At 37.1% G+C, this 12,473-nt stretch overlaps 1 long non-coding RNA gene across 1 annotated transcript in view; it reads right to left on the bottom strand.

Annotated features, from left to right (window-relative positions):
* LOC147642633 (uncharacterized) overlaps positions 1 to 9,362 on the bottom strand; it is a 174,206-nt gene extending 164,844 nt beyond the window's left edge. The window contains exon 1 of the long non-coding RNA XR_015273303.1: positions 8,297 to 9,362. This is a non-coding gene — a long non-coding RNA (uncharacterized LOC147642633). The remainder of the gene's footprint in view (positions 1 to 8,296) is intronic.
* Positions 9,363 to 12,473: the final 3,111 nt, after the last annotated feature.

Below are 12,473 nucleotides of genomic sequence, written 5' to 3'. Positions count from 1 at the left end.
AAAACAGCAGAAACAAGCCCTACCCTTTTTTAGATAAATAAAATGCTTACAATCTTAATTATATTTACTATTTTACAGTAAAGGTGTTAAACCTGTCTCGAAATTAATATTATTTTGCACTTTTCATAAACCCCAATTATTTAGTATTTCATTCTGATAATAAAAACCTGAATATATATGCTTTATTTTTAATATACTTTTCATTCCGAATAAAATTTCATAGCTTAACAAAATATATTACAGATTAAATAATATTTACTAAACAAATGTTATCAAGCTCAAGTTCACTTCAAAAATCATCAGCATGTGTTTTCCGTAAATGTAATTCATCCATTAGATACAGAACAATACTTGTTTTTTTGCTTTACCAATTTGGCTGCCAATAAATAACCAATCGAGAGCAAATAGTGCTGCAAAACACAGAAAGCCATATAATGGAATTTTTAAACTCTATGGCAGCACAATGGGGGGAAGTCAGTCAGCCCAGCAAAAACCGGCTCATGAGCATTCCATTCATCAGCCCAATCAATCTGGTGCTCCTGGCGGAGTGGAGTCAGCAGAGGGAACCAATTTGAAATAAACTATGAGCAGACACCTTGCTGGCAGGAAAAAGCCACGAAGCCATCAACTCGGCGCTCGGTTGCCGTCCATAAGTTAGCCCAATAAATTCCTTTCGCATTTCGCCTTTTCGCCTAGGCGTTTGATGATAAATTAAACCGTATGTCTGCCACACGAATTTATTATGCGCCAAAACGCCAAATGGCTGTCAGAGCGGCGGTCTGTGGATCTTTTTTCGCGGCCGCGAAACCTTTTAAACTTTAAATCCGCATCAATGCATCATCGGTGAAAGCCGTGCCAAAGTAACAAACTTTGCTTTGCTTTTGCCTGGGAGTCCTTTATTTTTTTTGCACTCCTCCTATCCTCCGATGCCATAAATTGTAAAAGTGGCTTTGCCGGCAAACTAGGATCTGGCCTTTCTTCGCTGCAATCCTTTGCGGCTTGTTTATGCGCTTCACACGCCTGTCTTTCCATACCTTTTACCTTTTAACTTCTTCCTGGCTGCCTGCCTGCCTGCCTGCCTTCCCGGCATATTGGTTATTAATGTTTATGGCCTTCGCGCTGTCGTCATTTGATCTGATCTGTGTCAGTATCCTTGGCCAATGCAATTTATAATTTAATTTAGTGGCCATTATAATAATTCATAAGGAGAGGATCCCTGAGGATTCTTCGTAAGGATTCCCCTGGAGAATTCTTTATATCCTAACCCTATATATTTTCCCCGTATATTCTGCACCCCTTTCTATACTCAAAAGGCATACTTCCGCTTTTGGGGAGATTTGATTTTACTCTATTTGCATGTCCGGTGTGTGCACCTTTATTGCTTTTATATTGGCTCATATTTCGTGTTTCGCCAAACAAGGTAAGCTTTGGGGGGGAGCACGGACTATGGATGGCTGATCCGGCTCGGGAAGGACACTGGTTGTAAATTGCGACAAGTTGCCAACAGGGCTTTAAATTTCAATATGGGGCTGGTGTGCAGGGCTTTATGTCATCGTATGACCGACAGAACAAACGCCTATATACCATTTCCCGAATGCCACGCCCCCGCAATCACCATGTGCGGGCGTGTAGAGCCGAAAATTTATGGCGTAATTGAAACCGGAAACTGCAACGTTTTGTGGTGAATTTTAATAAAGTTTCGCCTTTGTCCAGAGTTATTTATTGACAAATAGCAGATAATTTGATTTTGTGCCAATATTTAAAAACAATGCAACGACACAGTGGAGTCCCTGAATGGCGCGTTCAGGTTTAGGGCCTTCAAACAAATTTATATCCACACTCGGGTTTTATTTTGCTCCTATTTCATAACGATATTCAGTTTTTTTTTTTTTGCCTTTTTCGCAAACGTCAAAGGTGATGCTGTAATTGGATAAAATGTCAGCAAAATGCTGGGATGCGAGAGTGTTTTCGAGTAATAGAGAAATCATTTTTGGCACTGAACATGCCAACGAATGGATTTCGAACTGCAAATGCTGCCGGCGAGTGTGATAAAATTACAAATTGAGTTTTCAGCGGCACAATTTTCACACCTTCCACAATCGCCTCTGTGGTCAACGATGAAATGGAAATTTAATCAACTATGATTAAAATCTATCGATTTGTAATCAAATTAAATAATGGTATTTACGTTAAAAAATTGTTGAATTGGGTTACATGAAACTTTGGTTTCAATTAATTATTTCTAGGAAATAGATAATGGTTTGGCAGTTTCAGTATTACAAACAAAACAAGAGAAAAAATAGTTACAGTAAGAAAATACATACTTTAGCTTTAAGAATACATTAAATAAACGACAACTAATCAAAGCGCAACTGATAAGACATAAGCTTTAGTAACATTCGCAATCCCAGCAACCATTCCCTGGGGAATGCAAAACTGTCAACGGCCAGTGATGAGTATGATGTTGTTTTTATAACCCAAAATTGTCAACTACACACACACAGCACACACTCATGGTACACACTCATGGCACATTTGAAGTTCACGCACAAGTTCAATTCCAAGGCAGCCAATAAAGACAGGGACTTTGGCCAGATGTGCCAGGCTTAGGCTCACACAAGGATGTGCCGTGTGTCCTGTCTGGGGGCCAGATTAGCCATCCCCCACTGCCCGCCGGGCAGGGGCCATAAAAGCCCATTAAACAGCTGCAAGTGGGGGCAGAAAGATACCGGAAAACAGCAACAGGAAAAACTCTGATCTTACACAGAAAAGAAAAAATATATTAAGCTCGGAATATTCAAGGGAAAGTGTTAAATTCAATTAGTTTCTCCAAGTAAGCTTCAATAAACTAACAATTGCATTGGCAACCAATCATAAATATTGCATAATTCTAATAAATTTATACTAAATATTAAACATTAATTTATATTTTCTTTCTCTGCGCCTTCCCTATTGCAGAATCACAAAACTGGACGACTGGCAGCTTTAAGCCGACGTCTTCTGCCACGACTCTGACAAGCAATGAATTATGACTTTAATTTCAATTTCAGTCTGGGGCCAGCATATGTGCCGTCCTTACTCTCTGAATCTGACTCTGACTTTGGCTCTGTCCCTATCGCTCTGGTGGACCACCTGACAGTCAGAGCATTGGCCATAATTCTAAAGTCAGTGACGGATCATAAATTCGAAACTTTTCTGCCAAACAGCACCAGCAGCAGAAGCAGCAGCATCAGGAACAACGCCAATGGCACAAGATGAGCGACATGAGATGAATCCATGGGAACCATTGACGGTCAATGACGAAAGCATCAAAGAGGAAAAACCGATTGCCATCATATTGAAAATATTGAGTTCAACACTCGAAAAGGTAAGAAATTAATGCAGACAGCAAGGGGTATATGGAATACATTGGTTTTACCTAAACTAGGGTTCCGAAATCAAAGAATTTTTGAAATATTCATGACAAAAAACAATAATTTCATGACCAGTTGTTACTAGAAACAAAAGACTTTAAAGTCAATTATACATAAATGTTACCTTAAGCTTGGAAATCTTGCAATTCATAAAGGTATTTGAATAAGAAAATATAGTTTTGCTATCATATCTGGAAATCTTCTTGTTAATCTTCAATAACAAAATTATTATTATTAATATTAATTGGCTTTAGAAATATATAACATTTGTGAAGAATATTCTTCACATTATTTTGTTTTGGTAATATCTGTAAGTATCTGTATCTTCTTGACCAGAGACCCTGTAGTTTAAAGTTTCTGCAAAAGCTAAATCTTGAAATACGAAAGGGTATGATCGAATAAGGACGTTTGTCAGCAAAGGAATAACAACGACAGGCAAAGCAACTGCAAATTACACTTGAATGGAACACACTGGAGTGTGGGAAAATCGGAAAAGCAATGGGCAACCCGGTGGAGAGCAAAAGGTAAACGGCAAGAATACGATTGGAAAACGATTTTCATTTCTGCAGCTAATATGAGCGACAAATCTAAGTGAAGTCGGGCTGAAGTGGGCGTGGCGGGGACACACACACACAGCAATACACATAGAGGATGAGGACACACACACACACCGGCACACACAAGGGACAATTTCGAAATCAATATTTATGACTGCCCTAGCAGATTTATTGCAGCTGGAGGAGAGAGGGTCGAATTTTTGCCTTTGATTTGCACGTTAGCTCGTTCTAGTTGAATTCATTGCTCTATGTTTTTTTCCCCCTTTTCTATATCTATATTTTTTAGAATTTTTTGCTGCTTCTGCTTTTGCCGAGCTCACAAAATAATAATATCCCGTGTTTGATTTTCGTATGCAATCGCATATCTATTTATTGTCTTCGAGTATATGTTTATGCATGTGCAGTGCTTCGTTTATGACACTGCAGCAAGGGGATGATTTATGCATTTTAAGCAAAAATATCAGCAAATGGACATTCACATAAAGGAGAGCCGGCATTTTTACCATTTGTTCATTTTTCGTTTCGTCTCTGTCCAAAATCATCAAAGCCATTCCAGATGCCAATGCTTTTGGATACTTTTGGCCCGGCTGCAACTGCATTCAATTAAACCACACATACACTCAAAAACGCAGCCTTTGGCGACCCAACGCTCTCATTTGTGGCACAAGGTGCACTGGAAAAAATTGGGTTTCCTAAAATGAATACTCTCTAACCTAACAAGTTTAGCGATTTATTTGTTTAAAGTGTTTCTTGTGACATCTTGGGGAAGTATATTAAAGAAAACTGTTTGATAAAATGAAACAAACTCAAATCTCTCTTAAAACCTTTGTTCAAATTAAGAATTATGATTATAATTCTCAAGAACATGGCGGAATGCACAAGACGATATTGCCAGGCAAATGTTGCAAGAAAAATGTTGCAGGAGAAATGTTGCCAGAAATAACAGAAGCCTCATATTTATGCCATTTCCATACAGTTTCAGTTGATATAGAACCTGGAAACCTAATTATTTCCATAAAATAATAATCTATATAATTTATAAGAAATTCTGCAAAGGCTGGTTGTTATTATTATTTTAAAATACAACAGAATTCCGGAATTTATTTTGTTTTGTATTCATTGTTGTAATTCGTTTCTGTGGAAGCTATGCTGCCAGCCAAGGAAACACAGAACAGCTCCAATTCAATTATGAATTTGAAATTTCAATTCTACTTCTTCAGCTGTAGCGGCAACAATAACAAATACATAAACAAACAGTAATTGCTACCTAGCCAAAGTGAGTGAAAGGCCTCAAAGCGCTTTTGTTTACGCTCCCCATCGTCCGTTTGGTTCTGGATGAGGTTCTGGTTGGATTTGGTTTGGTTTGGTTTGGTTTTGGTTTTGCCTCAACAGACGTTGAAATGTAAAACTGGCCACATACCGATCCTTCCTCCTGCCTAATGTCCATCAAGGTTTTAAGCTGTTTGTCAGCCACAAACACACAGAGGCGGCCAGACAAACACACGGACACGGGGATTTGGCTCATAAAAAGGCCTAAGCATTGCATCAATTCATCAAATGGGAAGAATGGACGTAGGATACTGTGCTCCGACATCTGTCAACGGCAGAAGGCAACATTTCGAGGGATTGGGGGTATGTGTAGGTGGGCCCCATGATCAACATAGTCGATTTCAATTAGTCCCTGCATTTGGATTTCAGCCTGATATGGAGTGAGTTTTGTCTGCAATAAACTGCCGGACCATAGGGTGGACCTAATATTAATATATATATATATATTTATGTATCAATAAATCGAAGTTAAAAATTAGAATTGAAGAAATTAAGACTTAATAAAATCACCTCATTTTTCTTTACTTACTAATATTACTTTGTAATATTAAGTATACGCTTTCCCCTTGATTTATAACACAAGTAAAGTTCACCCCTGTAAATTCTCAATATGCTTCATGAATTGCAAGGATTTTGATTACGCTTCTGTTTTTGTTTAACTTCGAGTATAATATTTGATATGATTGCTACTTTCGGATTTCGATATGTCCTGTACAAACACACAAGGATATCGAAATATGTATTAATTCATTGCCTCTGAGTATATATATTGTATGCAGGAGGATCGTAAAATCGTTGGAAATTCCCTTAGCGCTGCAGCTCAGAGTTGCGGGGAGTAGGTGAGCTCTGACCTGGCCTAATGAGCCGCATTTAATGAGCCGCAAACACGATAAACATGCAACAGAAACGGCAGCCGTGGCAGTTTGATGTACAGCATCCGGGACCTGGCCGCATCCCCGACCATCTCTGCCTCGTATCCCCCCATGCCCCTCGATGGTAAGGTAGCACAGGTACGGCCCAAAACCCACGTCAGATTTTGTCTCGCGGCGCTTTTTGCAACTTTCGCGAACAAGCCGCACACACACACCCACCACACACACACACACACATGAAACGGGAGCCAGGATACGAGGGCCTCGCTCATGATTCGACATTTCATTAACAGGACACAGCCTGGAACAGAAAACGCCAGGGGCCCTTTCTGGTAGTTAGCGCTAACAATGTGGCTTGATGCTGCCAACTTTGAATGTTAGTCGTCGGCGAAGCAGGCTGAGGAGCATGAAACGAGCACTAAGTGCCCAGAGTTTGGGTTTAAAGTGGAATGAAGAGCATTTACCATAAGTTTTGAATGAAAATCATAAAGTTTTTGGGTGAAACGAAATGCCGCCAAGTTAAGCAAAGGTTAAAACTCTCAAAAGGATTAAATTTCGGAAGAAGAAAGGCGAATGTGTTATTAATAAGCAAAGGTGAATATTATGAAGGCTCATAAGGCGGGTTAACTTTATGACCAAGTTCCTAAAATGTTATACCACAAAGGAAATTGTAATTATGTAATTAAAAACATTTATTTAACAGTTTAATCATTAGCTTTCTGTTGATAAATAGTACAGGTCATTGATTAAATATGTGTAGATAGCCAAGTGTAGCCAAGACCCAGCTAATTGCTAATATATAAATCATTAAAAATTTAAAGAAACCTTTATCTACTATCAGATAAAAGTTTAGTAATATTTTCTTACAGTCAAATCATATTATCTTTAGTTAAGTATGGGATTTTATCTTAAAATAATTGTAGCTTGTGTTAGTTAATACCTCTTTTATACCGAATAATTGTAAACAATTTATAAACTCAGACTTTCTTAACTAATGTTCTCAATATTTCTTAAACTAGTAAACAAATTTTAAATTTTAAATCCAAATAGTAAACAAAACGAAGAATAAATATTAGTTGTAACCCAACTATTAAGCCAAGCAGCCAAAAGTTAGGATTCCAACGAAACTCCCTTGCCACTCGGAACCCCAATCAGCTTATGCATTTAACTATGCTCAATTAGGGAACCTAATCAGCACCGCAGAACCCCGTCGAGAAGGTCAAAGGCAGCTCTCCGTCCGAAGAAGAGTGAAGAGTGAAAAGCGCAGCTCGGCGAAGAAGTATGGCACGAATAATTGTTTTATTGCCCACACAGGCAAATATTTATGCCTAATTGGGTGCCAATTAGGCAGTGCCGGCCAACACTTTGTCCAGATCCCCTTTTTACGACCGACCACCAAACGAAACTCCCCATCGACCCACACCCCCCCTGTATATATATATATTTTTTTTTTGTTTAAACTTTTTATTTTGCGGAAAAGTTTGGCATTGGGCAAAGGCGAAGACAAACGAGGGACGAAAAGCGAAAACTTAATTAAACTGTCAATTGGTTTCTAATGAATGAATGCAAAGATGAATGAGTAATGAAGCTAATTATGCCCGGCAAATACGTCAAAGTAGCCATAACCCACATATACAAACGAATACATACATATAACAGCCATCTAGGGGGGGAGAAGAGGAGAAGAGAGGGTGAGGTGCAAATTTTGTATTTTATGTGCTCTGGCATTTAATTAATTCATGCCGAGATTGTTGGCACATGGCAGGTTCGTAATAGACATAATGGACGGGGTTGATGATGGTCTCCCACCTACAAAACCCTTTTGCCAGATCAAAGTGCTGGCCAGACTAATTGATAGCACGAGTCCTTAATATCACAGGATATTTCTTGATGGCTATTTAAAGTTTTATTTAATTTTTGAAATTATTTTCCGAGTTAAATAGAGACTGCGATGGACAGCAAAGTGAGCAGGGAAACTTTTCAGTTGATTGCATCATATGTTTTCCTATTATTATTCGTATAAAACAAATCACAAAATTTCATAGGCCGACACAATAATTTCCATTATAAGTCAGGGGGAATCGAAATGCATTTAATATCAAAATAAAATTCAAGTCTCACTTACCAATTCTCTCATTATCAGTTCTTTCATCGCCTTTGCATTCTTTTTTCTTGATTTCAAAGTTCATTCACACACGAAACACTCGCGATATTTTGTCTCTTTCCATCCTCTCTCTTTGATTTTATTACACTCACAGAATTTTTAGTATATTCATTTTTAAAAACACCAAAAAAAAAAAAAAAAAAAACTGAAACATAACACACACAAAACCACACGCAAAATTAAGCCTCTTTTTAACTTACTGAATTAAAAAAATTTAAAGCAATAATTTAACACTTAAAAAAAAAACAAAAAATATATAACAATTGACAACAAGAAATATGAATAAATATTCATCTCTGGCTTTCTTCATTACCACTGCACTTTTATATTCACCTGTTTCACACACATATTTTTAATCGCCTTACTTCACTCACTTTATAATTTGATACACTCAAAAAAAAAAAAAAAAAAAACAGAAAGGAATGGAAAGAGGTACAAAATTATAATTACGAACAACACTATCGGTACTTACAAGCTAATATTCGCTTTAAGTTTACGCGCACTTTATATACTTTACTTTTTCATTACTGTTCATTTAATTGACTTGCACTGCAAGAAAAGATTACCTTGAAATTGTCTATTTTGGGACAGGTAACTTTTCATGCACATACACACAATATGCATACACTTACACGAACACATATGTATGTATGTATGTTTATCACGGCGGGTGCTCCTGCCTTTCATTGTCCACAGGTGTCTCAGGTAGTTTTACTCTAGTTTTAGTGGCTTTAATTGTATTTTAATTTGGCAACTGCTTTAAAAATGTCTTATTTTTGTTGAGAAATAGTTAGTTATTACAGCATTTCCTCAATTTATGGTTTCTTCCAGTGTATTTCTTCCGCCGTCACAGTTCCATTTAATAAGAGAATCAGCGCCAACTTTTCACTTGAATTCTTCACAAATTCACTTGCACAATCTTAATTAAGTGTTCTGCAGTTAGTTGTATTGATTTAGGTATTTGATAAGTTTTTTTCTGGACCTCAAATTCTTTAGCAGCAGCACGTACGCCTCAATTTTAGTCAATGGCAATTTATTCTTCGTTTTCTTATCTTGTCTTCGACTTCGCTCTCTGCCGCTAGAGATCGTTATTACTGATAAGCCGATCGATTTACCTAGGTAAGCAACGATTTAGAGTGCCGAAGTGAGCGATGGGAAAGAGATGATAAGAAAAGAGATCAAAATTAGAAGAGTTATCTTGTCTTTGACTTCGCTCTCTGCCGCTAGAGATCGTTATTACTGATAAGCCGATCGATTTGCCTAGGTAAGCAACGATTTAAAGTGCCGAAGTGAGCGATGGGTAAGAGATGATAAGAGAATAGATCAAATGAGAAGAGTTAGCAGGTGGATATAAAAACACCTGCGGTCAATTGAAGGGCAGCAGCAGCCGACGATAAGGAAGTGTGTGACAGAGTCCATGCGTTTTTAAGTAAATGTGTGCATGCGAAATAAATATAGGGTATTAAATATTATTACTGATAGCTTTCATGGAAATAATATGGCAAAATAATTGTTTTCTTGCGGAATGTTTTGACTTAACAGTCAAAGAAAAAATACTTAATATGAAGACTTTAAATTAAAGGAAATAACAAAAATGCAGTGTTGATTAAATATGCCAGAGGTTATTATGTATTTAGTAAAGATGCTAGCTAAGCTCTTGATAATTTGCACTATATGAATTTTTCATTTGTTCCATTATTTCCTTTAAGATTTAATACAATTATATTTGTAAGTTCCTTTAAATTCTAAATATATTTATATATATATATTATATATTTATTTGTTAGTTTTAAATATGGTATTAAAATTTTTAACCCGCAACATTGTAGTAGCATAACTATATGACTTCAGATACTTTCTTTACATAGTTATTAGCTTGTATTAAATATCATAAAAATGGAAATATATTGCTTTTTATATCTCAAAGTTCATTTAGTAAAATTGTAGACAATTATTTTCCAGGAAAATTGCAATACTTGAAATAGTTTCCTTAGCATTGCTTCGCTATTTTACTGGCAACAATTGACATTTTGACATCTTAATCGCAACATGTGTAAAATTAAAAAACTTTTTTCATTTCGAGTGTGACGTGACTCGGCGCTAGGAATGCAAATGTGCAGCAAGCGAACGAAAAGCTGCCAATGCCAACTGGAAATTAAATGAAAAGCCAGCGGCAAGAGCTGGAGGAGGCCAAGGTGAGACGACAGGTGGCAGCAGCAGCAGCAGCAGCAGGCAGGTAAATCAGTTTGCGCAGCATGCAAATTGATTAGCCCGGGCTCGAGAGCACGAACTGCAATCTAGACACCTGGCAACGGCAACAGCAACGGCAACGCCACACTACGAACAATGCCCGAGAGTCCTGCGAGAAGAATCCTTACAATGGGGAGCCCAAATCAGAAGCGACTGGCCGTCGCCAGCTTGTTGTTATCCCAATGCAATTTGCAAACAAGTCTAAGGCATTAGGCCTAAGTACAATGGCAAAGGCAGGAGCAGCAGCAGGAGGAGCAGCAGAAAGATCTACAGCAGAAGGAGCATCAGGACCAGAAGCATCAGCCAGGTGAGGATATTCGACAGCAGTGATGGCCAAAAGGGTATTTTTGGGAAAATTCATTGGTATCGAATGGGAATTATGAAGACGTGTTCTTTTATATAAATTAATCAATTAACATTTAATCAACTGAAAACTTTAGTATTTATTTAAGCTTATAATTAAAGAGTAATCTTATGTTAAACAATATTTAATGAATTTACATTTCGAAAATTTTTTTAAATCCATAATTTATGGCATGAATCCTTATGTGAAGTATATTGTTCTTCTAAAAAACAATTAAAATTATAAAATAAAATAAGGACATCTTGACTGCACTGTTCAACAGGACTTTGAGTGCTTTTCCTCAATGGAAAACCATATCAATCGTTCTGCAGGCTAGACTTCAACAACTTAAATCTTCTTTTGGGAATTACACCAAGGAAAAACTAAGGATTTTACAGAAATATTTAACAAGATTTTATTTTTAGAAATTTAAATATATTTGAATATTCTTTATTGGACTCTTTGACCCAGATTAAACCTTATATAAATTATTATTTAATACTCAAAATATATGTATTCTATTTGAGATAATATTTGTATATATTCTTTAGTGGACTCTTTGACCCAGTTTAAACCTCATATAAATTATTATTTAATACTCCAAATATATGTATTCTATTTAAGGTAATACCTATAAAATTTTAACTAATATTTTAATAATATTTTCAATTTTTTCCTGTGCAACTTAAAAAATGCCAGTGCCGGCCAATGCTATTATTTAGTGTGTAGGCATTTTGGCAGTGCGAGCGCTTAATTACTTACAAGCCCATAGCCACGCCCGATGCACACCACCACTTGGCCAAGATTAAAATGCCAGCTTAGTGAAGACTTTTGCATGTGAAATTAGTAGCTTAAATTCTACTGCTGCTGCTGCTGCTGCAGCTTGTTGTGGCAAGCACTTTACATGCCGGCACACACACACACACTCATTTACCCACAGGATCGAGTAAGGGGCATGCCTTAGTGTGTTGCTGCTGCATGCGTTTGATAAAATAATTCACTCGACTGCAACTCATAAATTCTCCAAGGTAGCGCATAAATTCTCAACAAATCTCGACAAAATGCCGCAAAGCAGCCCCAAACCTCAGTCTGGGCTTTGGGACTGGGCCTAAACTTGAACGGCGAGCCTGGTTTAGACACTTGGCTGTGCCGCATGCTTAGCTGTTTTCGGTTTGGGCAGCAAAGTTTCCCGGTGTTGTTGTCCAAAACACTCGAAAGACTCCACAAACATGGGCCACATATTAGTTTTAGCCAATTAGATGAATGCGGCCCACTGGCCTTGGCTTTTAGAACAAATTAGTAATCGGAAAGGTATTGTATAAAATGGGAATTTCCTGTAAACCAAACAGAAATGGATTTGTAAATAATATATATTAAATTTAGACTATAAGTAGTATTTTTAGAGTAAAGAAAATATTAAATTTACTATGCCTAAATTGAGACAATCTTTTTCTAATAAAGAACTGTTGTTAACACAAGAAACCTTTTTTCTTAATAAAATCGTAGAGTTCCCTGCATTTTATGGTTGCATTTCTTTAAATCCTC

The sequence above is a fragment of the Drosophila serrata genome, unplaced genomic scaffold (assembly GCF_035046125.1).
Source record: "Drosophila serrata isolate PLE 108 unplaced genomic scaffold, ASM3504612v1 contig_382, whole genome shotgun sequence".
Lineage (NCBI taxonomy): Eukaryota > Metazoa > Arthropoda > Insecta > Diptera > Drosophilidae > Drosophila > Drosophila serrata.
This window is presented reverse-complemented; position numbering and strand designations above follow the sequence as displayed.